This window comes from Manacus candei, unplaced genomic scaffold (assembly GCF_025592945.1).
Source record: "Manacus candei isolate 608988 ecotype Guabito, Panama unplaced genomic scaffold, ASM2559294v1 h1tg000142l, whole genome shotgun sequence".
NCBI classification, from domain to species: Eukaryota; Metazoa; Chordata; class Aves; order Passeriformes; family Pipridae; genus Manacus; species Manacus candei.
Genome location: NW_026138190.1, coordinates 235,638 through 260,848, shown reverse-complemented (window position 1 = coordinate 260,848; position 25,211 = coordinate 235,638).

Sequence of the window (25,211 nt, the reverse complement as noted above, 5' to 3'; positions counted from 1 at the left end):
ACTTTTTTCCAACCCTTCAGAAAAAAAGGAATCAAACCTTTATCACCAACTCCCAAAGCTGGCATTTTCATTAAACTATTCTCTGAACCACACCTCCTTAAACCGCCCGAATTGCCCCACGAGACAACCCTCGTACAAGTTCTAGCACAACAAACAACGTCAGCAACAGACCCCAGCCCGTAATTAAAAATTGTCCCACCCCCCAAGAATAAAACATAGCCGCTCCCTCAAAATCCAACCGAATAGATAAAACACCCCCACTATCCACTGTGTTTATCCCTAACCACTCTAACTCAGATAGCCCTATAAGAAACACCCCACCCCCCAACACTAAAACTAACCCAGCACCATACCCAACAACCTGCCAGTCCCCTCAGGTCTCAGGAAATGGATCTGCTGCCAATGAAACCGAATACACAAAAACCACTAACATCCCACCTAAATATACCAGAAATAACACTAGTGATACAAAAGACACCCCCAAACTCATTAACCATCCACACCCTACAATAGACGCCAACACTAACCCCACTACTGCATAGTATGGAGAAGGATTGGAAGCAACTGCTAGTCCTCCCAAAATAAAACTAACACTTAACAATAGTATAAAGTACGTCATGACAATTCCTACTTGGCCTCTATCCAAGACCTTTGGCCTGAAAAACCATTGTTGTAATTTCAACTACAAGAACATAAAACCTTAACAAACCCGCCCACAACACTACAATCCTGCCCCTTTCTACTCTTCTAACTTCTCAACAACACATTTTTGTTATCCACTAGAACTACTTCTCCAACCACTAAACAAATCCTAAATCAATAGCAACTATTACTACAACTAAAACAAGCCCCAATAATAATCACTATGCCTATAACAGCCTTAGTCCTTGTAGCTTACAATAAAGCATAACACTGAAGATGTTAAGACGGCTATTACACATACCCAAGGACAAAAAAGACTTAGTCCTAACCTTACAGTTAGTTCTTGCCAAATATATACATGCAAGTATCCGCATCCCAGTGAAAATGCCCTCAGCACCTTAAAAAGACAGTAGGAGCAGGCATCAGGCACACCACTCCAATTGTAGCCCAAAACGCCTTGCCTAGCCACACCCCCATGGGTTTTCAGCAGTAATTAATATTAAGCAATAAGTGTAAACTTGACTTAGTTAAAGCAACTTACCAGGGTTGGTAAATCTTGTGCCAGCCACCGCGGTCACACAAGAAACCCAAATTAACTTTATACGGCGTAAAGAGTGGTTTTTCATTATCACTTCAACTAAGACTGAAATGTAACCAAGCTGTTATAAGCACAAGATGCATCCAATACTCCCATAGAAATGATCTTAGCTTCATGATCAACAAAACTCCACGAAAGCCAGGACACAAACTGGGATTAGATACCCCACTATGCCTGGCCCTAAATCCCGATGCTTTCACCACTTAAGCATCCGCCTGAGAACTACGAGCACAAACGCTTAAAACTCTAAGGACTTGGCGGTGCTCCAAACCCACCTAGAGGAGCCTGTTCTATAACCGATAACCCACGATACACCCAACCATCCCTTGCCAAGTCAGCCTATATACCGCCGTCGTCAGCCCACCCCTAAACTGAGGGTTTAACAGTGGGCACAACAGCAACATCCCACTAATAAGACAGGTCAAGGTATAGCTCATGAGATGGTAGAAATGGGCTACATTTTCTAGCATAGAATACCTCACGACAAGGAGTGTGAAATCACTCCTAAAAGGCGGATTTAGCAGTAAAGCAGGATAATAATGCCTCCTTTAAGCTGGCTCTGAAGCACGTACATACCGCCCGTCCCCCTCCTCACAAGCTAGGATTAATTTTATTTATAATAAACCCCTAAGCTAGAGATGAGGCAAGTCGTAACAAGGTAAGTGTACCGGAAGGTGCACTTAGTCTACCAAGACGTAGCTATAACTAAAGCATTCAGCTTACACCTGAAAGATATCTGTTCCATATCAGATCGCCTTGAAGCCTAACTCTAGCTCTTCTACCAGATTACATAGAAACTAAGTTAATACTACCCATTAAATCAAAACATTCTCTCACTCAACCTAGTATAGGCCATAGAAAGGTAAACTCAAGACGCAATAGAGATCATGTACCGTAAGGGAAGAATGATATAGTAATGACAAACCAAGCAATAAATAGCAAAGACCAACCATTGTACCTTTTGCATCATGATTTAGTGAGAACTACCCAAGCAAAACGTCAATTTAAGCTTGCTTCCCCGAAACCCAAGTGAGCTACTTACGAGCAGCTATCTACTGAGCAAACCCGTCTCTGTTGCAAAAGAGTGGGAAGACTCGTTAGTAGTGGTGAAAAGCCAATCGAGCTGGGTGATAGCTGGTTGCCTATGAAATGAATCTTAGTTCCCTCTTAATTCACCTCCCAGGACTACACTCAACCCACATGAAGCGAATTAAGGGCTATTTAAAGGAGGTACAGCTCCTTTAAAAAAGAATACACTCTCCCCTAGCGGATAAATTTAATTACAGCTTAATTGTGGGCCTTCAAGCAGCCACCATTAAAGAATGCGTCAAAGCTCCTCACCTAAAAAAATCTAAACTTCCTCATGACTCCCTCTTCCCCAATAGGCCAACTTATATTAAATAAGAGAATTTATGCTAAAATAAGTAACTAGGGATCCCCTCTATGGCGCAAGCTTACATTACAACATTATTAACAATCCACAGGATATTTTTTAACCTTAACAAGACCTTATACCCAAAACTCTGTTAACCCACCTATGGAGCGCCCCCAAAGACGATTAAAATCTGTAAAAGGAACTAGGCAAATCCAAGGTCCGACTGTTTACCAAAAACATAGCCTATAGCAAACCAAGTATTAAAGGTGAAGCCTGCCCAGTGACAATTCGTTCAACGGCCGCGGTATCCTAACCGTGCAAAGGTAGCGCAATCAATTGTCCCATAAATCGGGACTTGTATGAATGGCTTAACGAGGTCTTAGCTGTCTCCTACAGATAATCAGTGAAATTGATCTTCCCGTGCAAAAGCAGGAATAACCCCATAAGACAAGAAGACCCTGTGGAACTTTAAAATCTGCTACCACTCCCATAAACAATACTCACCCACAGGGCCTACTCCCCCGGGATTTTGCTGGTGTGCATTTTTTGGTTGGGGCGACCTTGGAGACAAACTTAACCTCCAAATATCAGACAATCCATCTTAACCAAGAACTACCCATCAACGTGCTAATAGTAACCAGACCCAATATAATTGATTAATGAACCTAGCTACCCCAGGGATAACAGCGCAATCTCCTTCAAGAGCCCACATTGACAAGGAGGTTTACGACCGCGATGTTGGACCAGGACATCCTAGTGGTGCAACCGCTACCAAGGGTTCGTTCGTTCAACGATTAACAGTCCTACGTGATCTGAGTTCAGACCGGAGTAATCCAGGTCGGTTTCTATCTATGTTACAACTCCTTCTAGTACGAAAGGATCGAAGAAGTAAGGCCTATGTCACAAGCACGCCTTCGCACCCAGTAATGAACCCAACTAAATTACTAAGAGCTCCACCATAACCCCCTCCTAGAAAAGGACCGCTAGCGTGGCAGAGCTTGGCAAATGCAGAAGGCTTAAGCCCTTTACCCAGAGGTTCAAATCCTCTCCCTAGCTCCAACGCAAACCACATGACAATTCACTTAACCCTCACTTACTTTATTATATCAATATCCTATGCTCTCTCCATCCTCATCGCCGTAGCATTTCTTACCCTAGTTGAACGTCAGATTCTAAGTTATATGCAAGCCCAAAAAGGGTCTAATATTGTAGGACCATTTGGCCTCTTACAACCTATAGCAGATGGAGTAAAGCTATTCATTAAAGAACCAATTCGTCCATCAACTTCATCCCCTTACTTATTTATATCTACTCCTATCTTAGCCCTTCTCCTAGCAATTACAATCTGAACACCACTTCCCCTACCCTTTCCCCTTACTGACCTAAGCCTTGGCATACTCTTCCTTCTAGCTCTATCTAGCTTGGCAGTCTACTCAATTCTATGATCAGGGTGAGCCTCTAACTCAAAATATGCCTTAATCGGCGCCCTCCGAGCAGTCGCACAAACTATCTCTTACGAAGTTACCCTAGTCATTATTCTCCTATCCGTAATTATCCTTAGTGGTAACTACACCCTCAATACCCTAGCTACAACTCAAGAACCTCTCTACCTCATTTTCTCCTCCTGGCCCTTAGCAATAATATGATATATCTCCACTCTTGCCGAAACAAACCGCGCTCCATTTGACCTGACAGAAGGAGAATCTGAACTAGTCTCAGGGTTCAACGTAGAATATGCTGCAGGGCCATTTGCCTTGTTTTTTCTTGCCGAATATGCTAATATTATACTAATAAATGCACTCACAACCATTCTATTCCTAAAGCCCAGCTCACTTAATCTCCCTCAAGAACTCATTCCCCCTACTTTAGCTACAAAAACCCTCCTCCTTTCCACAGGATTCTTATGAATCCGCACCTCTTACCCTCGATTCCGATATGATCAACTCATACATTTGCTTTGAAAAAACTTCTTACCCCTAACATTAGCCTTATGCCTATGGCATACCAGCCTTCCTATCTCCTATGCAGGCCTACCCCCCTACCTAAGACACTCAAGGAAATGTGCCTGAATCCAAAAGGGTTACTATGATAAAGTAAACATAGAGGTATACCAATCCTCTCATTTCCTAATTTTAGAAAAGTAGGAATCGAACCTACACTAAAGGAGTCAAAATCCTCTATACTCCCTCTATATTATTTTCTAGTAAGGTCAGCTAATTAAGCTATGGGGCCCATACCCCGAAAATGATGGTTTAACTCTACCTTAAACCCCAAACCGTAAACCCTAAAACCTAAACCCTAACCCTTGCTAACCTTAACCTTAACCCTAACCCTAACCCTAACATCTCATAGCAGAGGGAGGGAGGGGCCTGATTCCTCATCAGATATATCAACAGTCAAAAGCCTGTAAGCTCAGCTCTTGCCTTTTCAGGGCTTCACACCGTCAGCACTGGAGGGAGGGAGGGGCCCGACTGCTCATCAGAGGTATCATGCAAGTCAAAAGCCTGAAAAGTCTCCTAGAATGCATAAATCATTAACCATTTCAGTCTCTGACAATTGGTCCACACAGTAACTGCAAGCTATGCCCAAAGCCGGTTCCCTAACCTTAGAAGAGAGACTGCAACCCTCGAGATGTTGGAGGCTCGAGGCATGGTCCGTGACACTAATCATGGCTATAACTCATAACTTCTTGGAGTATGGGGACTTCCCTCCTTCACCCCCGGCAGATCAAGGCCACCACTTCAACAGACAGACATGGAAGCATCGCTGGACCCCGCGGGCGGTGACTATATACATCTGTCCACTCTCAGCTTTTCTTTCCCTTACTCTCTCTTGCTCTTCTCCTGCCTTTCTCTCCCCTATGCATTTTCTTTCCTCCCCCCAAAGGTTATCTCTGTGTCACATTGTGGTATGACAGCACCCAAACTGCTAGCATGCCTGTTGATACAGAATTGTTAAAATAAACCTTGTCAGCATATGTTTTCAGACACCGATTATTTAGTGTTGTTTCACTTTAATCCACCCCAAGGGAATTATTAATAAAAACCTGAGTTACCCCCTCTCCCCTTTTCCTGGGGTGGGTTGTAACACCAATCAGCACTGACTCCGCCCAGTAGGCGGAGCCAGTGACGCAGAACAATCAACACGGACTCCTCCTCTTGACTCCGCCCAGTGGGCGGGGCCAGTGCTCTATAGAAGCAGAGTACATACCGGACGGCGGTGGGTATTCTGCCAGACACGCAACAGAACAGCAACAGCAAAAGAAGAGACCCAAGAGAAAAAGCAAAAGATTCTGAGAGCGGTGGGCACTGAATCGGGCTTATAGTCCGAGAGGGGTTTACTGGGCACCACTGCGTTCCTGGAATGGGGCAAACCCGCGATAGTTAGATCGCGCATTGAGACAGATTCTGACTAACCCTAACCCTAACCCCAAACCTAACCCCTAACCCTTACCCGAACCCTAACCCTAACCCTAACCCTAAACCCCAACCCCAACCCTAACCCTTACCCTAACCCTAACCCTAACCCTAGTAGCTTGCAGTCTCATTTTTAGGGTTAGGGTTAGGGAAAAGGGTTTGCGCATAGCTTGCATTCTCACTTTTAAAGTTAGGGTTAGGGAAAAAGGTTTGCGCATAGCTTGCAGTCTCTTGGTTAGGGTTAGGGTTAGGGTTAGGGAACAGGGTTTGCGCATAGCTTCCAGTCTCTCTTTCAATGTTGGGGTTAGGGGACAGTGTTCTATAGAAACAGAGTACATACTGGACGGTGGTGGGTATTCTGCCAGACACGCAACTGAACAGTAACAGCAAAAGCAGAGACCCAAGAGAAAAAGCAAAAGATTCTGACAGCGGTGGGCAATGAATTGGGCTTATAACCTGAGAGGGGCTTATTGGGCACCGCTGCGTGTCCGGAATGGGCTAAAACCGCGATTGTTAGATCGCGCACTGAGACAAATTCTTCCTAACCCTAACCCTTACCCATACCCCGAACCCTAACCCTAACCCTAACCCTAACAGTAACCCTGTCTTTTGCTAACCCTAAACCTAACCCTAACCCTAACTTTTGCTAACTCTAACTCTAACCCTAAATTTCCTAACCCTAACCCTAACCCTTTCTAACCCTAACCCTAACTCAAAACCTAACCCTAACCCTAACCCTAACCCTAACCCTAACCTTAAACCCTAACCCTAACCCTAAACCTAACACTAAACCCTAAACCAAAAGGAAACTTCCTTTGCTTTGCCTACTGGGCGGAGTCAGTGCTGATTGGTGTTACAACCCACCCCAGGAAAAGGGGAGAGGGGGTAACTCAGGTTTTTATTAATAATTCCCTTGGGGTGGATTAAAGTGAAATGACACTAAATAATCGGTGTCTGAAAACATATACTGGCAAGGTTTATTTTAACAATTCTGTATCAACAGGCATGCTAGCAGTTTGGGAGTTGGGCTATCAGTTGGGAGGCATGGCTGAAAATAGGAAACAACAGCCCTAATTCCCAGGAAAGAAAGCCTGGAAGCTTTGGCTTTGTGGTGCAGTTGGTGGGCCACACTGGGCACTCCATGGGCAGGCAGCAAGAGTTTTCTGGATCTGGGAGTCAATCTGGGGGCCTCGGAGTGTTTGAGGGGAAGTTGGGAGTGTCCTGTGGGACCAGGATGGGATTTGAGGGCTCCTGGAGGGGCTGGGACGGGTGTATACTGCGGGCACCGTCTAGTATTGATGGGGGTAATCAGTGAGCTGACTGTTTCATAATCATCCAAATTTTAACATACAATATGATTATTAGAATAAAAAGCAAAAAGGTAATATCAACAAAACAGTAACAGGGTGAAGCTCTTGGTTGAAGACTGGTTTCTTCTTTTTCTCCAGTGATTTTAATTCTTTTTCATCTGGGTTTTAATCCCATCTTTGGCATTTTGCTGCCAACATTTTGTCCCCATATCCATTGGAAATTGTATTAACTGTTGATGAGAACAAAGTGGAATCCCAAGGTATGTGATATATTGATAGGATTTCACTGGTAGGCTTTTAATTTGTCCAGGTTTATCGCCATAATGCTTCTGCTCTTTAACCACTTGAATCAGAATGAATTGAGTTGTTTTCTGGGTCGGGTTCTCTTTTTGAGTCCAAGGTTTTTTAGTGGATTCAGTATCAGGCACAGAGGAAATTGAGGGAGGTAAAGAATAATCTTCCCTTTGTTCATTATCACAGGGATCACTCAGTCTATTTTCATTAATGTGAGGAAAGCTGGGAGACTCTAGAAACATCAGTTGAACTTCAAATTCTCCTTGTTTCTTTCTCTCCTGAGACTTAGAATCAGGGTTCTCTGTGGTTTCCCAAGTCTCAATGCCAGGGTAAGACATTGGTTTATGAAGTTGCCTGACTAAACCAGGAACCTGTTTTTTTAGCAACAGTTTTCTCTCTGCACTCTGGCGCAACAAGACTTTGAAGGTGGTCAACCTCAGTTTGAAGCAGCTCATTTTTAGCAACTAGTTTATTCGATTTTTCTCCTGTTTCCCTCTCAAAGGCTAACGATGACTTCAGCACCACATTTTCTGATTTCAAAACAGTAGATTCAACATCAGAAATCCATTCATGACTTCCCTGTCAGCACTCCATCCAAATGTCTGTGCTCTCACTTTGACCTGAGAGAAACCTCAGGCAGGTGGAAAAGGGCAGATAAAGAAAAAACAGATGGGTCCAGCAGAAGTGATGCTGCTTCTGTCAAAAGCAGAGCAGAGACCGAAAGCACTTTAGGAAGTTGCTTACAGAAGCACTTGTGCATTCCAAGTTACAGCTCAGGAGTCTCAGTGACTTGTCCAACATGAGAGTTTCTTTTCCATTTCTCAACCCCCAGATTCCTCAGGAGTAGGAAACTGAAAACACTGACTGAGAAAAGCTCCATTCCTTCCTAATAATTGTGCTTTGTCCTTCCCATTTGACAGTGCTCTTGGAAATGTGCTGCTGTGATCTGGATCTGTGAGCAGCCCTGACCTCCCAGAGCACTCATCCAATGGCAGGAAGACCCCACCTGGCTCCTGCTGGGGTTCTTGCCACCACGACCCAGTATGGGTCAATGGAATGGGGAGCGGGGCGGTGGGACCAGTAAGGACCAGTTAAGGGGGTTGGGGGCACTTCAGCATCTCCATCAAGATCAGACCAGTACAGAGCAGCATAGACCAGTATAGATCGGTATAGACCAGTATAAACCAGTATGGACCAGTATAGACCAATATGAGTCACTGGAATGGGGAATGGGGCAGTGGGACCGATAAGGACCAGTTAAGGGGCTTGGGGGCACTTCAGCATCTCAATCAAGGTCAGACCATTATAGACCAGTATAGACCAGTGTAGACCAGTATAGACCAGTATAGACCAGTAAAAAACCAGTACGGACCAGTATGGACCAGTACAGGTCACTAGAACAGCGAGCAGGGTGGTGGGACCAGTAAGAACCAGTTAAGGGGCTTGGGGGCACTTCAGCATCTCCATCAAGGTCAGACCAGTACAGACCGGTACAAACCAGTATGGACCAGTATAGACCAGTATAAACCAGGGTAGAGCAGTATAAACCGATGTAAACCAGTACGGGTCACTGAAACAGGGAATGGGGTGGTGGGATCAGTAAGGACCAGTTAAGGGGGTTGGGGGCACTTCATCATCTCCGTCAAGGTCAGATCAGTACAGACCAGTATAAACCAGTATAGACCAGTATGGACTGGTATAGACCGGTATAGACCAGTATAAACCAGTACAGACCGGTACGGGTCATTGGAATGGGGAATGGGGTGGTGGGATCAGTAAGGACCAGTTAAGGGGGTTGGGGGCACTTCAGCATCTCCATCAAGGTCAGACCAGTACAGACCAGTATAAACCAGGGTAGAGCAGTATAAACCAGTATAAACCAGTACAGGTCCCTGGAACGGGGAATGGTGTGATGGGACCAGTAAGAACCAGTTAAGGGGGTTGGGGGCACTTCAGCATCGCCATCAAGGTCAGGTCAGTATAAACCAGTATAGACCCGTATAGACCAGTATGGGCCAGTATAAACCGGTATAAACCAGTATGGACCAGTACAGGTGACTGGAACGGGGAATGGGGCAGTGGGACCAGTAAGGACCAGTTAAGGGGGTTGATGGCACTTCAGCATCTCTGTCAATGTCAGACCAGTACAGACCAGTATAGACCAGTATAGATTAGTATAAACCAGTATGGACCAGTATAGACCAATATAAACCAGTACGGGTCACTGGAACACGGAATGGGGTGGTGGGACCAGTAAGGACCAGTTAAGGGGGTTGGGGCACTTCAGCATCTCTGTCAATGTCAGACCAGTACAGACCAGTATAGACCAGTATAGATTAGTATAAACCAGTATGGACCAGTATAGACCAATATAAACCAGTACGGGTCACTGGAACACAGAATGGGGTGGTGGGACCAGTAAGGACCAGTTAAGGGGGTTGGGGGCACTTCAGCATCTCCATCAAGGTCAGACCAGTACAGACCAGTATAAACCAGGATAGACCAGTATAAACCAGTATGGACCAGTACGGGTCACTGGAACGTGGAATGGGGTGGTGGGACCAGTAAGGACCAGTTAAGGCAGAACTCAGCTGGGACTTAGTGGTTTGCGGGTGGGCGTGTCCCTTCTTTAGGTGGGCGTGGTCTCTCCCTGGTGGGCGTGTCCCATCCCAAGGTGGCCATAGCCTCTGCAAGTGGGCGTGTCTTTTGCATCCTCTCCCCCTCCCTGAACTGGGAGCTCAACTGGGACTTACTGGGTTTTGGGTGAGCGTGTCCCCTCCCAATGATGGACCCATTTTCAGCCCCTCCCCCCACCTTTAAGGGCCCCCCCAAAGCCCCTCCCCCCCCTTCCTGCACCTCCCCAACCCTCAGGGTCCCTCCTGTCCCTCCCCCACCCTCAGGGTCCCTTCCTTCTCCTCCCCCCAGTGAACCTGCTACCCCTCCCCCACTCTCAGGAGCCCTCCCTGCCCCTCCCCCATCTTCAGGGGCCCTCAGGACCCCTCCCCCAACCTCAGAGACTCTCCTGCCCCTCCACCACCCTCGGGGAACTTCCTACCCTTCCCCCACCCTCAGGGACCCTCAGGGCCCCTCCTTCACTTTCGGGGTCCCTCCCTGCCCCTCCTCAACCCTCAGGACCCTCCTGCCCCTCCCCCCACCTCAGGGGTCCCTCCTGCCCCTCCCCCACCCTCAGGGACCCACCTACCCCTCCCCCACCCTCAGGGACGGTCCTGCCCTTCCCCCACCCTCAGGGAACCTCCTGCCCTTCCCCCATGCTCAAGGACCATCCTGCTCCATCCCCACCCTCAGTGTTCCCTCCTTCCCCTCCCCCCCACACTGGGGCCATTACTGGTCCCTTACTGGTCTGTACTGGGAAGGGAGAGGGGAGGGGCCGCCCCCTCGAGGCCCCTCCCCCCCAGTGACGTCACCGGGTCCCAAAAATAGCCCCGGGGGCCCAAACTGGAGGGGGGACCTGGAGCCGCTCCCAGTGGGACCAGTTCAGGTACTGGGAGGGACTGGGAGGGAACTGGGAGGGACTGGGAGGGACTGGGAGGGGGCAGGGCTTCCCCCCCTCCCCCCCCTCCGTGTCCTTGGGGTGACCTTGGGGGGGAGGGGGATGGGCCGCTCCCAGTGGCTCCCAGTAGCTCCCAGTAACCACAGTGTCTATCCCAGTAGCTCCCAGTAACTCCCAGTAATCCTAGTGTCCATCCCAGTAACTCCCAGTAACCCCAGTGTCCACCCCAGTAGCTCCCAGTAACTCCCAGTAAGCCCCCCAGTAGCTCCCAGTAGCTCCCAGTAACCCCAGTGCCCCCCCCAGTAGCTCCCAGGAACTCCAGTGTCCATCCCAGTAACTCTCAGTGTCCCCCCCAGTGCCTCCCAGTATGTCCCAGTTTAACCCAGTTCCCCCCCCGTGGGCCCTGGGCCGGGTGGGGGAGGGGCGGGCTCACATTTCCATGGCAACATCCCTTTCCCTCTGGCCCAGTTTCTCCCAGTTCCTCCCAGTTTAACCCAGTTTTTCCACATTTTTCCCCATTTTCCCACATTTCCCCCCATTTTCCCCATTTTTCCCAGATTTTCCCCCATTTCTCCACATTTTCCTGAATTTTTCCCCATTTCCCCCCCATTTTCCATGATTTTTCCCACATTTTTTCCACATTTTCCCAGATTTTTCCTCATTTTCCCCCATTTTTCCCAGATTTTTCCCATTTTTCTCAGAGTTTTTTCCCCATATTTCCAGATTTTCCCAGAATATTCCCCATTTTCCCCCCATTTTTTCCCTATTTTCCCAGATTTTTCCCATTTTTTCCCCGTTCCCCCCCATTTTTTTCCACATTTTTCCCAGATTTTCTCCCATTTTCCCCAGAATTTCCCCAGTTTTTTCCCAATTTTTCCCCATTTTTCCAGTTTTTTCCCAATTTTTTCCCCATTTTCCCGGATTTTTTCTCCATTTCCCCCCATTTTCCCAGATTTTCCCCCCATTTTTCCCACATTTTCCCAGATTTTCCCATATTTTTCCCCATTTTCCCCAGAATTTCCCACATTTCCCCCCATTTTTCCCCATTTCCCCGGATTTTTCTCACATTTTTCCCAGAATTTTCCGCAATTTCCCCATTTTCCCACATTTTCCCAGATTTTTCACCATTTTCCTGATGTCCCCCCCATTTTTCCCACATTTTCACAGATTTTTCTCCAGATTTCCCCCACATTTTTCCCCCATTTCCCCACATTTTCTTGGATTTTTGGGTCCCCAGTTTTCCAAATTTCCCAAATTTCCCCAGTGGGAAAAAATGGGGGGAAAAAACCAGGAATTTTGGGGAAAATGGGGACAAATTGGGGAAAAAAGTGGGAAATTTGGTGAACACGAATGAAAAATTGGGGAAAATGGGGGAAAATTTGAGAAAAAAGTGGGAAATTTGGGGAAAATTGATAAAAATGGGGAAAAATGGGGGGAAATTTAGGAAAACTGGGGGAAAATCCGGGAAAATGTGGAAAAACGGGGGAAATTTTGGGGAAAAAGTCAGAAATTTGGGGAAAATGGGGGATTTTGAGGGGAAATGGAGGGAAAACTGTCAAAAAAGTAAGAAATTTGGGGAAAACGGGTGAAAAATCAGGAAAAATGGGGGATAATTGGGAAAAATTAGGGGAAATTTAGGAAAAAATTGGGAAAAAATGGCGGAATTTGGGGAAAATGGGGAAATTTGGGAAAAATGGGGTGAATTGAGAAAAAAATGGGGGAATTCGGGTAAAATTGGATGAAAAATTGGGGAAAGTTGGGAAAAATGGGGGGAAATTTGGGGAAAATGGGAAAAAATGGGGGAAATTTGGGAACAATGGAAGGAATTTGGAAAAAAAATGGGGAAAAATTGAGAAAAATGGGGAAAAATGGGGGAAATGGGGGGAAAATTGGGGAAAGAGTGGGAAATTTGGGAGAAATGGATGAAAAACTGGGAAAAATGAGGGGAAATTTGGGAAAAACTTGGGTGTCCCCACCAGGTTTGGCCCCGCCATGGCCCCGATAGCCCCGGGATCAGGTGAGACCCCTACCCCATGCCCTGACCCCTCCCCCTCCCTGAGGTCACTGCCCTGACCCCCCGAGTCCAGGCTGTCACCCCTCCCCCACCCCGTGGCCCCTCCCACACTTTATGGCCCCTTCCCCATTCTGTGGCCCCTACCCCATTCTGTAGCCCCTACCCCACTCTGTGACCCCTCTCCCACTTCATGTCCCCTCCCACACTCTCTGACCCCTCCCCCACTCTATGGTCCCTCATCCACTTTATGGCCCCTCCCCCACTCTCAGACCCTTCCCCCACTTTATGGCCCCTCCCCCACTCTGTGGCTCCTCCCCCACTCTGTGACCCCTCCCCCATTCTGTGACCCCTCTCCCACTCTGGGGCTCCTCCCCCACTTTACGGCCTCTCCCCCACTCTGTGACCCCTCCCCCACCGACAGCTTCTCCCTGCAGAGAGAACAGCCAACACACTATTTCACTTCTCACTTTAACAAAGCTCTTTTCTCCTTCAAGACCCTCAAAGGCGCCAAGGCCACATAGGAGGCCACACACAAACAGTACTCCTCTTCCCACTTGACTACACCTTCTCCCTCACTGTTCTACAGGGAACACCAGGAATCTGCTCGCAGAGGCCTCTCGTTTCCCATCAGTAGCTCAGCACAAGGAGCTAAAGGAGCTCAAGCCTTAGGCCACAAGAGCTGCTAGCGAGGAAACTTTGGGAGCAAACTAATGCTGCTAACACGGACCCAGCTGAATCCAGCACACAATCACAGAATCCAAGAGTCCTTCAGCTTGGAAAAGACCTCCAAGCTCACTGAGTCTTGTGCAGCCCCTCCCTGACCGCCTGCAGGGACTGGATAATGCTTTGCACAAGCACCAAAAGGAATGTTGTGAAAGCCATGGCCTGCAGGAGGACACAGAGAAGGGCTTGGTTGGGGCTGGGAAGGAGGGAGCTGGCGCTGGGGGAGCGGGGATGGAACCTCGGGGATGTGGCGCAGCAAGGACAGGGGCCCAGGCAGCTGGCAGGTGGCAAGGCCTCACCCCCTGCCCCAGTAGCAGCACCAGGCCCTGCCCAAGGCGCTCCTGCCAGGGGCTGGACCCTGCAGGCTGGGGCAGAACCCACTCCCTGGGGCGGCCTTGCTGCCCTGGCCCTCGTCCGGCCCAGCCTCTCCCTGTGTGCGTGCTCCCCACAGCACAGGCTGCACTGGGCAGCATCCCCTGATGGGCCCTGCAGAGCTGCCCCACGGGGACACTTCCCTTTTATGTCACAGGTGCCACAGCCTGTCCCAGCCAGCCCTGCCCATTGTCCCCACCCCGGCTCAGTGACTCACAGTGGCCCCTGGCAACCAAAGAACCAAAGCCCCACACCCCCAGAGTGCAGCCCTACCCATGTGCAAGGGGCCCCCAAAGCGTTCCCTGCACAAAGCAGCCCCTCCAAACCCTTGTCAGATAGAAAACTGGGGGACGTGACCCTTGGATGCTTTTAGTACAGACATACAAGCTTTTCTTGAATAATGGAGGGGGTCACTTTTTAATTATTAATATTTACAGTTATCCATTTGGGGACAGGATGTCCTACAGGCTAATGTGGTGTCACATTTGGAGTGAAAAGTACTTTTCAAAGAAACCCAGGGTGCATGGGTGATGCAGAGGAAGCTGCCAAGTCACCCAATGTGAAGCTCAACACTGCTTTGCAACAGCACTGCCCTTTCACACACATCTTTGGCAAAGACAAAGATGTCAGGCTTTAGTTTCTAAATCAGCAACACTTGACAAGACCTCTTTATGAACTGACAGCAAGAGAACTTAGGAGCAGCTTAGGGTTGGCAAGTGTAGGAGCCAAGAAGAGAAGGGCTGATGGGTATGTCATGAACACTGACAGCTGGATGGTCGTGGAGCTGACCAAGGACTGCCAGATACAAAAGACATCACCTGCTGGACTTGGCCCAAACACCAGCCCCCTCCTCTCCCTTCTCAACCACTCAACCACAGTCTGCACACACCCACACCTGCCAGGGCAACGGGCTGTTTCTCTTCTCTTTTCTGCCTGGGGGCGAAGGAAGAAGGACAGGGGGGGCATTTGCCTTCGGACCAGAGGGAAGGGGAAGGAGATCCCCCCAAATCCATCCCTGGCAGGATGGGGGCTGGAGGAGACATTGGGGATCCCCAAGAATATTTTTGAGGGGAAGAAAGGATGGGGGCACCCACAGGGGGTTGGGGGGGGGAGGGACCCAGGAATCTCGTGGTGGGACACTGGGGAGTTCCCAGTAGTTTCTTGGGGGGGTGGACCCCCAGCAGTCCGCGGTGGAAAAACGGACGGAGGAATCCGCCGTAAAGGGTGGGTGACACCCAAAAGACTCTAGGAGGGGGTCGGGAGGGGCCCCGGAGTCCTGAAGAGTGTTTGGGGGTCCCCAGGAGGGAGTCTGGGGGTCTGAGGTGGTCCCAGGAGATTTTCAAGGGTTAAGGGGATGCACAGGAGATTTGGGGGAGGAGGGGGAAAGGCGGAGGGTCCCCAGGAATCTTGGGGGGGATCTGGGCGGTTCCCGAGAGTCTTGGGGAAGATTCGGAGGGGTCACCAGGAGCCCCCGGACCCCCTGAACTCACCCCACACCACCATGGCCTCGATGGGGCCGCACGTGAAAAACATCGCGGCAGGGGGAGACCCTGGGGCCGGGATCGATCGGGACCAATCGGGTTCAATCCCGATCCTCCCCTCCCCCGCCATCACCGCCCCGCTCCCGGCAGCCCCCGCGGAAGTTTCGACGTTCTATTGGGTGACTCACCGGCACAAGGACAGGGGCCCAGCAGAATTTGGCAATGACGTCATTCCAGAAGAGCCGTTCTATTGGCTGCGACCCACGAGGGAGCCCCAAAACCTGTTCATGGCTTGGGAGGGGAGGACAGCCGGCACGGCCGGGAACGGGGGTGCAGAGGGTGTTCAAGTGCCCAGGAAAGGGGCAAAAAACTTTCCCCTCTCCCTCCCAGTGCCCCCTCAGCCCATCCCAGTGTCTCCCCTCTCCCCCAGTGCCCCCTCAGCCCATCCCGGTCTCTGCCCTGCTCTCCCAGTGCCCCCGTCCATCGAGGTCTCAGCCCGGCCCTGCCCCCTGCTCTGCTCCGGCCTGGATTTCTCCCCTGCAGGGGCAGCTGAGGTGGCTCCAGGGCGGGCGGGAGCTTTCGGGGAAGGGGGTGGCTCCTGACATGCTGCTGGAACCGCCCCTGCCTGGGCGGGCCCGTCAACCTGGGGCACCTCCTCACCCGAGCCTGGGGGACGGGCCGGCAACTGGGAGGGGCTTTGGGAAGGAATGGGGAGGCTGAGAAGGGGTTGGAGGTCGTGGGGGTAAGTGGGAAGGTGTTTGGGGGAGTTTGGGGGTTTGGGAGGGAGGTTGGGGAGATTGGGGCAGCTGTGAGGGGTTTTGGGGAATCGTCGGGGATGTGGGAAGGAACTGGGAGAGAGTTTGGGGGCATACTCAAGGGGAAGGGGGCAACTAGGAGAGGGTTTGAAAGGTCCTGGGAGGGCTGGAGGTAACTGGGAGGGGTTTGGGGGCATCTTGTGGGCTTTTGTGAGTCTGAGAGGCAGTCTGGGGGCCTCGGAGGGTTTAAGGGGAAGTTGGGAGTGTCCTGTGGGACCGGGATGGGATTTGAGGGTTCCTGGAGGGGCTGGGAGGGCTTTATGCCTTTATACTGCGGACATTGTCTGGTATTGATGGGGGTAATCCGTGAGTTGACTGTTTCATAATCATCCAAATTTTAACAAGACTTTGAAGGTGGTCAACCTCAGTTTGAAGCAGCTCATTTTTAGCAACAAATTTATCCGATTTTTCTCCTGTTTCCCTCTCAAAGGCTAACGATGACTTCAACACCACATTTTCTGATTTCAAAACAGTAGACTCAACATCAGAAATCCATTCATGACTTCCCTGTCACCACTCCATCCGAATGTCTGTGCACTCACTTTGACCTGAGAGAAACCTGCCTGTTTGCAGCGCACTGACTGGGCAACTTTTCTTTTTGCAGGTGGAAAAGGGCAGATAAAGAAAAAACAGATGGGTCCAGCAGAAGTGATGCTGCTTCTGTCAAAAGCAGAGCAGAGGCCGAAAGCACTTTAGGAAGTTGCTTACAGAAGCACTTGTGCATTCCAAGTTACAGCTCAGGAGTCTCAGTGACTTGTCCAACATGGGAGCTCCTTTTCCATTTCTCAACCCCCAGATTCCTCAGGAGTAGGAAACTGAAAACACTGACTGAGAAAAGCTCCATTCCTTCCTAATAATTGTGCTTTGTCCTTCCCATTTGACAGTGCTCTTGGAAATGTGCTGGTGTGATCTGGATCTGGGAGCAGCCCTGACCTCCCACAGCCCTGACCACACACACCTCATCCAACGGCAGGAAGAACCTGCCTGGCTCCTGCTGGGGTTCTCACCACCCACCGACAGCTTCTCCCTGCAGAGGGGTGGGCAACTACCCAGGCAGGATGAGACCTGACCCCAGCAGGCAGCAAAGTCCCTGCCCTGGCACAAAGAACCCCGGAGCACAGGGACCCTGCTCTGCAGGACAGCCCCGGGCATCCCTGGCTGCACCCCCACCTTTCCACCCCGCAACCATCCCTGGGAGAAGGAGCCCACCTGCGCTGTCCCTCTGACGGTGCTGCAGGGAAGGCCTGCCCTGGAGAACATCCTCCTCCAGCGCAACAGAGAAACTGGGAGAGTCCTGACAGATGTGCAAGGCTGTGGCATGTGGTAGCTTTAGGAGATTCCTCCAGGAACACAAGCGACATTGCCCTGCACTGCACCTGTAGACTCACTCTGCAGAGGAGTGTGAAGTTGTGTCCCCAAGTTGTGTCTCAGCTGAACACCTCCCATCTTTCTGCTGCCTTTAACCTCCCTTTGCCTTTCTTCTCTTCTCTCGTGCCTACAGGCAGTGCCCTCGGCCCTGCTGGGCTGTGCAGAGGAGCTGCTCCTGGGCAGAGCTGTCTCTCTGCAGTGCTGCCCGCTTGCCAGGATTTCCCTGTGTGCCAGGAGCCCGGCCCAGCTGAGCAGCACAGCAAGAGCCAAAGGCAGCCCTTTCTCTGCCCCTCTGGGTTCCCCGCAGGTGTCCCTGGGGCTCCAGGGGAACCTACTGTGGAACAGACTGAAGGAAACAATGATGTTCCCTCTTCTCACCTCTTCAGTGACACTTCTTTCCAGCAGTGACACTTCTTTCCGGCAGTGACATTTCTCCTCTTAGAAAATTACCTGGGTATGATGATCACCTTTTCTAGTTTCATCATTACACAGGACACCAGGAGGGTGACAGCAAAGGATCTGGTAACTCCCTGGCACAGCGGGGGTTTTCCTGGAGTCACACAGAGAAATGTGTCAGGGCTCTGAGAGGTGTCCAACCCTGAGCTGGACTGATGCACACACGGGGGTGTTCAGAGACATTGCAGCAGAGGCAGTGTCTCCCTGGGCTCCTGCTACCACTCCCAGAGCCTGGAGCCACCTCAGCCCTGTAATGCTCCCACCCTGCCCACTCCTACACTTCAGATGAACATTGGGGTTTTCTAGTCACTGGAACTGCCCAGACCAGCCCCTCCCTGGTCCCCCCATCTCCCTGCCCCGCCCCAGCCCAGCAGAGCAGCACAGTCGTTTCTGGTCCTGCAACAAGAAAGGGAGGCAATAGAGGACAGGGACAGTGACTGCATGTCTGGACTGCTCAGGAGATCATCAGCTCAGGCGGCAGCTCCTGCAGCCCCAGGGCCAGACCCGCTTCCCAGTGGCCCAGGCAGCTGCTGCCACGTGGGCACAAGCTCTGCTGCCCAGGAGGGTCCTGTAGTGCAGGGTTTTGCAGATGGCCACGTAGCGGTCATAGGACATGATGGTGAGAAGGGCAAGCTCCACTGTGATCAAGAAGAAAAGCAAAAAACACCTGTGCAGCTCATCCTGAGTAGGACATGCCCCTGGTGTTCCAGAGGGAATTGGCCATGGCTTTGGGGAGAGTGGTGCAGATGCAGCCAGGGAGATGCCCAGGAAGAAGCAGAAGTGCAAGAGCTGCAGCCAGGAGGAGGAAGTGGGGGATGGAGCTGCTGTTGGACATGACTTCCTCCGGGCATTAGGAAATGTCCAAGGAGGAAAAGGCCGTGAAAACTTTGGGACAGGTTTCCTAGGTCAAACCCATGAATTCCTCTGAGCATCTGCCCTCATCCCAAGTATCTGCAGTCACACATATAGAGATTCTGGACTGTAGAAGACAGTCTTAGCATGACTTTAAGATGATTTCTTCTCAATTTTTTGATTTATTTTTCTACTACCAGGTCTGAGAGGGGCATCGTGGAACCAAAGGAACCCTGAGACATTTCAGAATCCCACATGTGTTGGGTCTGTCTGAGCTGGAGTTCATTTTCTCACTGCAGGCGTCACAGTGCTGTGCTTTGCATTGGGAGCTACAAAGGGGTTAATCACACCAGTGCTTTGGCAACTGCTGAGCAGGGCTGGTGCAGCATCTGCTCTGTCGACTTCGTCCCCTGAATCGGGGGCAAGATCATGGGAGGCGATACAGACAGGTCAGTTGAGCCAAATGGACCAAAGGGACATTGCAGAATATATGGCGTCAGCTCAGCTACAAGAGCTCAGGAAAGGAACAGGAAAGGGGGAAAATCCATTTTTTTACAATGCATGCCTTCTGAGCGGCTTCTCTGTGTGGTGAAGCCCTGCTTCCCATGAAGTGGCCAGGTATCGCTGCTGACAGGAAGTAGAGAGAAAATCTTTTTATTTTCCTCTTCACTTATGCATGCGCAAACTTTGGCTTTTGCTTTAGTAAAGTGCCTGATCTCAAGGTAGAAATAATTTTCCATCTTATTCTGTCTCTTCTCTCTGGCTGGGAAGGGCAGCAATAGAGCAGCTTGGTGGGCACCTGGCATCCAGGTAAGGTCAACCCACTGCAACATTGCAGGCTCTCATGGAACCAAAGGACTGCTGGGAGACTGGGGGAACTCACGGAATCAAGTGGCCATCGTGGCACTGCCCTGCATCATAGAAGCAATCAATGGGATGTGCGGGACCTCATGGAATTAAACAAAGCGTGGGATATCTTTGGAACTTCATGGAATCAAAGGGATTAAAACAAAAGAATTAAACCCCATGACCAGAAACCATTGGATCGAACATTTCTTTAATATACCAGCTGAGGATTCATGGGGGTACTCTGCCATGCATGAATCAAAGAATCAGTATAAATTTCGGAGTATAAATACAGTGATACTTGAAAGACCCTCCCCTTCACAAGCAGTCCAAAATTCTCTTATGATTTTAGGGTCATATAGCCTCTTGGATTTTATTCGTGGAGCAAGACTGCCATCTAGCGTCCATTTCTTCTGGGAGGGGCAGTCATTTTCACAGAGTGGTCTTCTCCCTTAGCAGGCCTCGTAGCATCTCTGATTGATCTCTCCGACCCCTAAACCCTAAACTAAATGCTTTAGGACCAGCTAAGACGTGTCTTAGAACTTCCCATTTGCTTAAACAATGTAAGACTTTCTTCTTAACAGAACAATCTCTTATTAAACAAGTTTTCTGAGGCCTGTAAGCTAATTTCTTGAAGATGGGCATATGATACACTCTCTATTAGTTTCCATGTATCATCTACATTCTCTCTCCTACAACTAATTGTAGTCTTAAAAGAAAAGAAAAGACTGCTACCATGCCAAGAAAGCAAACCCCTTTGTTGATTAGGATTTTTATCTAAGAAAAACTTGTGATTTAGGAAGCCATTAAGGATGGAGATCCTCTCTCATTTCAGTGCCATTGTGACAATATGGGGCCTCATGGAACACATGGAACACAGAACACTGCACATTCCCAAGCAATCAAGGGGCCATTGTAACACTCCAGGGCCTCATGGAAGACGGAGGCCCCGCAGAGAGACCTCAAATCAGAGGTTTGGGCAATCCTCAACCAGAGGACGTTCAACAAGGGGAAGTGCCAGATTCTGTCCCTGTGATGGGGCAACCCCGAATGTCCGGACAGACTGGGAATGATATTCTGCATAGCAGCGCTGGAAAATGGCCTCTGGGGTCCTGGTGGATGGCCAGTTGGCCAAGAGTCAGTGGTGCTCTGGCGGGGGCTCCCTGCTCGGTCACAGGAGGGTTTTCAGACACACGAGTCCTTCGCTTGCACACAGACACAGACAGTTCATGGCAGCAGGGGCAGTATCTCCTGGGGTTCCTGCTGCCACGCAAGGAGCCTGGATACACCTAAGCCCTTGTGGGGTGCCACCTGCTCTGCCACTATCTGAGATGCCCCACCGCCTGAGAGATGGAAACGCGGAGCTCTGTCCAAGAGAAGTACATCCCAGAGCTGCACGCATGGGCTTTACCAGGATTTAGAACCGTAAATGCAATGTGACACCGAGACACTCTTTGTCCCACATAACTTCAAGGTCTCCCCAGGAGGTTGATGGCAATTGTTCTTGCTCAGGGTCATCTCCCCACACCAACAGCAGGTGTGTGCTCAAGACTTGTCTGTGCAATGCAAACAGGTACACACTGTCTAGTTCTTCCGGTCTCTCCAAGGAAGGCAAAAGAATCTCTGTGTGCCGGGTGAGAAGCCAGTGCTGGAAGTTGTGGTTCTCTTGTGAGTGCCAAGAGCGGATGGCAGGTCTGTGATGAATGCCCTGAGGAGATGACCTGGGTTTTCCAGTGCACATGGCAATAGATCACACCCTGCTTTGGTGGTCACTTATGTCCTTCGGAGGTGACAGAGATGGGAAAGAGAATGAAATCTTTGAATGTGCCTCTGAGTGCCCCTCAACGTGCTGCAAATGTGCAGATTCCAGTACATCCAGTTCAGGTGTGACAGGCTGTTCCCTGGTCCTCTGAGCAAGAAGAGCTGGACGAGGGACATAGCAGAACTCGCTTACTGAGCCTGCATCTCCATGAATCCCAAAGCAAGTGCGAGGGGTTATACCACGTCCGAGTTTTCTCTGGGGAAGGTGTTTCTCCCATGCATTGCCTCCCCGTGGCACTGGTACCACAGCCCCCGACAAAACCACAAGTAGTCTTTGTCCCTAGCAAAGTGCTCCTACTGCTAGCAGGGATGATCCACGGGAAAGGCAAGGAGAGGTTGAGCCCGGAGGGCACTGAGCCCGGAGGGATATTCTCGACCATTCTCGCAAGACGAACCCGGCCCCGCCGGTTCTACGGTGCAGAGCACGGATCACTGCCGCGCTGCCGCCGTTGTCGCCTGGCCTCCGCCTCCAACCAGTACCCGACGAGAGCCCGAGAGGTGCCGACGCCTCTCTCAGCCCCGGGGCGGTTTTGTCGGAGGAAGACAGGGGAGGAGGCGGAGAGGAGGCGGTCCACCAGGAGCAGAGAGTCGGGGTTGGCGGAGGCAGCGAGGCGCCGGGAAGCGGATCGGCGGCTGCGGCGCTGTCGGGGAGCGGGGCTGGCGGCGCTGGTCACGGTTTTGATCTGTGAGAAGGGCTGGCGGCCGGAGACCGTATCCATTCCTACCGGCAGCTCCCGGGTCACAGCTTCTCGTACGCGCTACTAAATGGTCCAGACAGCTGCGGCCGCCAACGGGGTGGCTGTTGGTGACAGGAGACGGTCTTTCCGCCGTCATGGGAACGCGACTCTGTATTCCTGGGCCCTGGTGGACACGGACTCATTGACACTGTCGTCTTCAGAGATTTCAGGGGATTCTCTTAGAAACAAAACTCGGTTAATTGGTTCTACGGCAGAGCAAATTAGCACCCCTATGAAAACATGGTTTTTCATTCCTACACAGAGCGCAGGCTTGCGACAGAATGCCTGAGTGCAAAGTGATTTATACAGCACAGGGCAGCGCAAATCTGGGCATCCTGCAGTCAGCTGCCATGTGTGTCCCTAGCTTCTCTTGAGGCATTGTCTCCTGGTTACTCTGATCCACTCCAGGCAGGAACCACGATTCTCTGGTTCATGAAGATCTTTCTCTTTGGATAGGAGGAGGGGTTCTTTCCTTACCTGGAGTGTGGAAAAGACAGAGAGTAAGGGTCCGCAAGATTTGGAGTGTCATTCGTCAAGGATCTTAACACTACATCTCGGACGTGTTGTGAAGAAGTTGTGAAGGCAGACAGTGCGAAGGAGCGAGGTGCAACCAAGCCAGAACAAGCGTTAGAGGTGGTGAGAGGAAAGCAAAGCAGTAAGAAAGGAGAGACCTCCAGCCATGTGGCCCTGGCCTCAGGAAGGATGGTTGCAGGACCATCATTCATTAGCCTCTCAGTAAAAATGCAGAATTCTCAGCTTCCTCTAAATGTGTTATCTCTCCTCTGATACTTAAGATGGTAGAAAATTTTCAGGAGCATACAGGTATAAGGAGGGTGAACTCGATAATGCTCTTCCACCTGGGAAGCATGTGAAAGCCTCTGTTTCCTGTGGTGTGATGGGTGCCTGGGATCCCTCTGGACTTGATTTAGGGAAGGGGCTGGGTGTAAGGGTCTCCATCTGCCAAGCCCCCAGACCTTCAACTGCCCTGGGTGGGCCAGGGCTCTCCTAGCCCCACCTGTCGCAAGCAGCACTCTGGCAGTTGCCCCATGTGCTCCCTGCATGTGCGTCAGGGTCTTCATCCTGTTCCCTGCTCATCCCTCAGTACATTCCCTAGGGCATATGCTCTCCTTGCCATCGTTGGAGCTGGGATATCCAGCAGCTCTGCTGGAGCCACGTTCCTCTCAGATTTTGTGTTTTCGCAGAAGAGAAAGGCAAATCTAGAGACACTGGGCTGCTGCCCAGCAGGGCTCATCTCCCTTTCCCGGGGAGCTGGGAGAGAGGCATTCTTCTTAGGCAGATGAAGAAGGACAGGGGAAAAGCCACAGAAGCGGAGGAGACACGTGTTCCCCGAAGAAGCTGCAAGCAGCCCAGAGAGTTGAGGACAGCACGGGAAGATGTGAAAGGTGCAGAAGGGTAGAAACCCGGAGTTCCCAAAAGCACATCAGTGTGTGTGCAGCTGAGCAGGCGATTGCAACTGGGGATGGGAGGACTGCACTGCGAGCTGACCGGGAACAATCTCTGCCCATGAGTGAGACCCCAGAGCCAGGCAATGCTCAGAATGCCATCGGCTGGGGGACCCAGACGGGTTGTTGCGTGGGGAGGGAGAAACCCAAAGAGAGCATTTGAGGTACTGAAAGTAGAGTTCATTTCTTGGCCCTCCTGCTTCCTTTGCTCTAAGAGATTCATTTCTGGCAGCTCTCTTCTCTCGGCACAGGGTGGAGATTTCTGACACTCTCGGCAAACAGGCAGGTTCGTCTCAGCATGAATTTTGGCTACCTCGTCGTCACTTTCTGCCTGGTACACCTCCTCTCTATATCCCAGCTTTTCATAAATGCATTCTTTTTCCTCCCAGGAAATAGTCAACTGCCTTTTCAGACCCCGTGGAGGAATACCACTGAATAGAGAAACATCGCTGCAGATCATGTACTTGCTGTCCTTCATGTGTTCACTCCAGGTGATCTTACTTCTCTAAAGAAATAAAGAGGGAAAGAAGAGAAAGCTCAGACCTCCTTCTCTCTCTCTGATCGCCACTTCAACTTCGCTATCCCTCTCCGTCTGTCCTCTCCTCCACATGCTGCCACCAAAAGATATCTCGGCTCTCTCTGCAGTCACACATTTCTCCTTTTCTAAAGAAAATCAGGAGATCATTCCAAAGCTGTTCCAGGTCTATCAAACTCTCATCTCACTAATTTTATTAATGTATCCCTTTCAACCTTCAGGCTGCCTCTGGCACGACTTCCAGTTTTCCCCGGCTGGTAACATATTCAAATCTCTCTGTTTGCAGTGGGCCATGGCTTACGGGGGCTGCGATACACCGGGAGACCGATCGACGTCTGTGGGGAGCGGAGCTGTCAGCAGGAGCATTTCTGCTGGAGACAAATAGCACCTTAGTTTTAGACTTGGGCTGTGGCACCAGTTCTACGCCCAAGCAGTGCATGGGTGAAGCACCTGCCCATGAGAAATCACGGCATGGCATCTCCCACCCACTTTGGACCAATGGAGATACAGTCTCCGTGATGAGATCCCAGTTGTGTCACTTCTGCCCAGAAGACTAGGGAACACCTGAAATATGTATGCTTG